At 42.2% G+C, this 5987-nt stretch overlaps 1 long non-coding RNA gene across 1 annotated transcript; it reads right to left on the reverse strand.

Moving 5' to 3' along the window:
* Positions 1-4807: 4807 nt before the first annotated feature.
* Positions 4808-5711, reverse strand: LOC129203260 (uncharacterized). Its single transcript, XR_008575965.1, has 3 exons — positions 5661-5711; positions 5042-5209; positions 4808-4955 (listed from the first exon to the last, which is right to left on the reverse strand). It is a non-coding gene; the product is annotated as an uncharacterized LOC129203260 (long non-coding RNA).
* Positions 5712-5987: the final 276 nt, after the last annotated feature.

Below are 5987 nucleotides of genomic sequence, written 5' to 3' on the forward strand. Positions count from 1 at the left end.
CCCCACATCTACTTTGTGTTGTGGGGGGAAAAAAAAGGAATGCTTGGAAACTTGAAGAATCCACGATCAAAACAAGCCCCCTCTACCTTCTCTAGTGCAGTTTCACTACCTGGTAAAACGAAGAGTTAAAGTGAAAGGAAATGGAGTATGACATCAGACCTGAGGCCAAGTCCTTAATTTGTTTTTTTGCTGAGGCTGAACTCAAGGAAGTCAACTGGATCCTTGCCTGAGTAAGTACTGAGCAGAAATTAAGGAGGGGCTTGAAGACTGGGTCTTTGATGATTAGGTCAATGCCTTCTGTGTAATCCCATGTGATCAAAAGAGCACAGAGGAAAAAAAAGTAAACTGTACCCTTGAGCACTTCCCATTGCCAGCTCAGGCAGGAGGACTTCAGTACTTCTGACAGAACCAGGATTCTACAACAGAACTGATGAAACCCCACCAAAATGGGAACAAGATTGGGGCTGGGCAGTTGCAGCCAGGTGGCTGAGAAAGTTAAAATAAAACCATTTACAGTTTTGACAGATTCCCCTCTCTTCAAAATCACTGTGAAGCACAAGGCCGTAAATACGTACATCTCCTCTACAATGCTGAGCACACCACAGGGTTCCAAATCAGATTGTCGATATATTCTGCAAAGCAATTGCCCAAGGATGTAATCCAAATGCCTATACCACCTACTTCAATGAATTCTTTGCCTGATTCAGTGAAGTCCAAGGCTGGGTTTGCAAAGTTTTCATTGAAACTATTGTACACCATGCAAGCTATGAGATTAAAACAAAACAAATGACTGCTTTTACCTACAGGTATGGAACCTGTCCAAAGCAGACTGGTTCTACTAACACATAATATCACGCCAAAAGTTCCCCCCAAAGAAGCCACCAAAAAGAGAATGAATATGCTCAAAAAAATAACCAATAAGTGACCCTGCTTAGTCTCCACAGGACTGAGAGCATTTTTCTTGGATTCAAATGTTATGGTCAAATTTTGTATCAAGTCATCACCCAGGCAGTCTTAGTGACTGCAGTGGAATTGTAGCAATCCAAATCAACCCTAGTCGTCCAACATCCTTCCCTTGACTCCTAATTCCTTCCCTTCCAGTCCTTTTCTTCCCACCTCATCAAGCATGCTTTGAGCTAATTCAATGGCAGGATTACAAATGCAGCACTGCAGAAGTGACCAGTTTTATGTATTCATAGCCATAGGAGCCAGGGAGAGTCAGTAATCCTGGAATCAACTGATTAGACTGCACATAAAGCCAAATTTAATTCCATTGTTTTGCTGCCTGCAGCAGTAGTTGGGAATGGAAAGCTTTTAGTAATCTCCTTCTGTGTTGCTCTTACTGTAAATAAGTGTTTTTAGTGGATTACCTGAGGATGTAGATTTCATATTTTAAAACTTCCTTACTGCTGTATAAACTATGAGTGTAAATTAAGCTGTAAGAGGTAACAGATATACAACCAAGAGTGTTCAGGGTGTATGTTCTGCTTCAAAGGGCTTGATTAAAGACTCAAATTATAGCATCAGCGAGCAGATTTATATTTATACTGTCATGTTGATCTGAAACAAACAAGATCTTTCTAAACAAGAAAGCAACTTAAGCAGATTAAATCAGCTTTGTACAAATATGCAAACAGTTCTGCTTCACCCCATTTTCTCCCATGCACATCACTTGTTAGCATGATTTATTTATTATATTAAATGTAGGGAAAAATGTTCAGTTGCTTAGGATTAAACTCATAAGGAACAGAAAGTGCTGATGTAGGTATTCAATGATTTGGCTGGCTCCAGTACTAATCAGGCAGCTGGAGCGCATCCTCATTGCAGGCTGCGTCAGGAACTGGTGTGCGAACTCCACTTGGTGTGAAGGGGAATCTCACACCTGCACCCCCCGGTGCTGAGAGACTTTGCGTGCTGAGTGTGTCTGTCACGGAGCTGTTCTCACCTTGAGAAGGATCAGAGCCAAGTCTCTGGGATGCCTTTGCGCACCATCGGCTGACGCAGGTGAGCAAGTTGTCAGCCAAATGGGTCCAATCTGGGAACTCTGCCAGCGGGAGAAGGAGGGGGCAGAGAAGAGCCTGTCTCTGATAGCTGTAACTAAAGATGCTGTTCCTACAGGGCTCGTAAAGGATGGCTGGCATTACCACAGGGAGCCTCTAACAAACAGTGAGACTTGAGCCTTATGAGGTTTTTGAAAAATGCTATTTACTATGCAACTGTTTGTATCTGAAAAAGGCAGAGCCCTCTGCAGACATTTCTGCTTTCCTCTGCTCCCCTCACGAGTATTTGACATCATCATCTTTTTGCTTACATAAAAATTGCCCACCAATTCTTTTCTGCTGTGCTCTTGGGAGATGGCTCCATGAATCATTTTCTCAGTAACAGTTTGCTTCTACCACATGTAGCATATACATATACCTGGAAAAGGAACATATCTAGAACATATGACCTCCCTTGTTGGTTGGCTGATTGAACATGAGATCTGCACTGCCTACGGTAGACAGAAAGGTTTTGCGAACAGCAAAATTCGCAAACAGGTATGCCTATTTGGCTTCTTGCTGTTTATGGGTTGCCAGCAATGAGATGATAGTGTTCATACACTTATCCTCTCTGTACCCAGCCACATCATGGTTACCCAGCTGTCAAATCTGGGCTATACTGTGACTTGATGCAGAAATCAGTGTCTCTTTACAGGAAAGCAGTGTGTGTATGTGTGTGCATGTACGTGCAGAGCAGGACTCTGTGCTATATGAAATAATGCTTATGATTCATTTGAGAACCATGCAAGCTGTAAGCAGTGCATTTTGCCTTAGCACAAGTACGTTCAGCTTAGGACATACTTCATGCTAGGTTGGAATAAAAAAGCATCTGGTGCAAACACTTTGGGTTTAAAAGTTCAAAAGTCAGTTTCTGAGACTACTCCCCTTTGCCTGTATGCAATTTGATGTCAGATATATTTGCTGTTTTCACCTACATATTCATTACTGAAGTGAGAAGAGCAGGCTGAAAGGCATACTAATACAAAAAGCACAAAGGTATTTCTTACAAGAAAAGTGGTCTTAGGTAAGGGGAAGAGATAGATGTCCCTCTGCTCAAGCCAGGAACACAGATAGAGACCTAAATATAACTGCAGAGTCTGATTCCAGATTCACCACAAGTTGGACATTTATTGTGTACAAGGGAACATAATTCTGAGAATCTCTCCCAGAGACACCTCTGTAACATCCACATTTCAAGGGAAAACAGAAAAAAAGATTTGACAAAGGATCTTCCACCTTCTGCCACACATCAAATTAGTTGTAGCTATTTACACAATTTCAAGTGTTAAAATTACTGCATACTGGGTGGAGTCTGACAGCCTCACGATACAATAAAACAGTAAGTTAAAACCCCTTTTAAATAGTCTGCTATTATATCTCGCGCTTTTCTGAAGCTACCAGATGAACCATTGCAGCATCTGCCGTGACGTTATGGCAGCCCTTTCCAACCATAATGCCTATCAACTGAGGCTCAGCAGCTCAGCTAGCTGCAAAGCCCAGAGCAGGCTGAAGTAGACCAGGAGAAGAAGGGTCTGGCATGGCCTGTCTGCTCCCACCTGGCACCTCACAGATAAGCAAGCAACCATTTGTGGGCCTCAGTAGCTGAGCTGCCAACTTCCATAATCCTTGCGTGATACTGGGGGCTCTCAGAGAGGCAGGCAGAAGTTAAACTACTTATTACAATGCTGCAGTAAAATTGTGAGAGTTTAATCAGGAAGTCTGAAGCTATAGATTTTACCCCAAGAGCATGTGAAAATCTCACCCAGGAGCACAACACATAACAGTCTCAAGTTCCTGTAAAAAAACAACCAACAGATCAACCAACCAGACAAAACCAAATCCTAGTTTATGCTGAAAGCAGCGAAGCAATTTTGCTTTAAAAAGCCTCTCTCAGCTATTTCACCCTTCCCTTTGGTTTCAACTGTTATTCAAATCTTAAAAGTTCTGCATCGGTCCCTTCATTTTGTGGAACCAAATTTCTGTTCTGCAGAGAAAATGGAATGTAGATTCAATAAAAAAGCAGAAACTCAGTGAAGAGCAAAAATAGTTTGTGTATTTCAAAAGGACATGCCCCTTCCAAAAAAAAAAAAAAGTATTCAATTGGAAGTGTGTTACTGATCAAGAAATCCTACAATATTTTTACTTGAAAGCATTCAAACTGTTGAACAATAACACAGTAGGGCTGAAAAAAAAAAAATCAAAGTTCATTGGCCAAATTCTGCTCTCAAAAAGGAACAGCTAAGATCAGAATCTGTCCCAATTGCTATCTGTTCTCCCATTTTATAATTAAATCTTGCAATCTCTCCTCAGACAAAATCATCCTCTGGGATTGCTGGCATTTTTGTATGACTTCAAAACTTGGCACTCAGTGTTCTCAGGAGGAAAATCTTTAAGAGTTAAAAGAATACAGCTGAATTGCAAAGAAGAACCGGCCAGAAGTGGCACGACCTCATCCCCTAGCAACAGAAATCAATAACAACAAAGATAACATAATTACACCACAGAAAGGATCCAGAGGGCAGATTATGTCAAGTATTATGTTGTTAAGAAAGAATGACATGTGAAAGAGACAGCATGTTTTAAACATGGAAGAAAATGCATAAAATGTGGAAGGTAGATAGGGAAAAGGGAAATACGAACACAGAATAAATTAGCTTGCAGACTCTTACAAGGGAAAGAAAATTATTCCTGTTCCTGCTCTTACAGTTGTATTTATTCAGTACACAGAATTAGATTCCCAGGGAAGCAAAGAAGGCATTTTATTTCACAAGAAGCATCATGGCACAGGGAAAATAGATGACCCTATGATGACGGCCTTGTTCTGGAGTTCTGGAGACCCAGCTCATTTCCTGCTTAGGTCCAGATGGTCCGTACTACTTAGGCAAATCGTGGGCTTCCTGTGCCTCAGTCTCCCGTCTGGAAAAGAGCGCCAACAGAAGTGTAAGGATTCAGAACTGAGGTGGATCAGATACTGCTGTAGTCTGGGAATTACACAGAATTACCTGCAAGAGAAAGATTTCTGTCTGCACTGGTAGGGATATATGTTTGCCTCTCAAACAACACATTCCTCTTTTGCTGTTCAGGTTGCTCGCATGCTTAGAAGAGGGTGGACATTGTGATGTGGCAATCCTCCATTTCTCTGCAATATTCAAAGTTCCAGCACCACACACCTGCCAGCACAAAGGTTATTTAGGAATGTGTTCACTGATATCACTCTCTGCTAATGCTTTCATATAGCTTTGAAACACTAACTAACATGGGGTAACTTTTCAAGGAAGATCTCAGTTTAAGCAAAGCTGAGCAGTACCAATAAAAGCTTATACGCCTATCGCTTTATTACGCGAGGCAGCAATGTCCTGCTGCCAGATCACCCGATCCCCCTCCCGTGCTTTTTCCTGTTTCTTCCCCATAGCCGCTCAAGTTTACTGTCACAGCCCTTTTTGCCCCTCTACTACACAGAGCAGTAAGATGCGGATTCCATCACTCCAAGTTTTCCTGTGTATTACATGGTAGAACCAACCACCAAGTCAGTCAACCAGTTATTTCATTAACAGTCTTCAGACACCTTTACTTGTTCCTAGCCAGCCAAGCCTACTGCATTTTGCTTTCTCACCCACTGACCAGAGCAGAGGTGGCTCAGCCACCGGGACCGTCCCCCTGCAAGGCGCCGGGCTCTCAGCCGTGTGAACATAGCTTTCTACCCAGGGCCCTAAGCAGGCTCTGACTAATGTCACCCTGACCTTTTCAGCCACCTGCCAGATATTTGCTGAAATTAAACTCCTTAAACTAACAGAAAAACAAAAACAAATTAACAACAGCAAAAGGGACATTGGAGGTTAATACTGCTGTCTCATCATGATTTCTGTGTACCGATACGTGGGCTAAACTACAGCTCAGTGAACTTGGTTTCCCAGTATTCAGGGAACTCAAAACCCAGATCAGGGTGGG

Source organism: Grus americana, chromosome 2 (genome assembly GCF_028858705.1).
Source record: "Grus americana isolate bGruAme1 chromosome 2, bGruAme1.mat, whole genome shotgun sequence".
Taxonomy (NCBI): Eukaryota; Metazoa; Chordata; class Aves; order Gruiformes; family Gruidae; genus Grus; species Grus americana.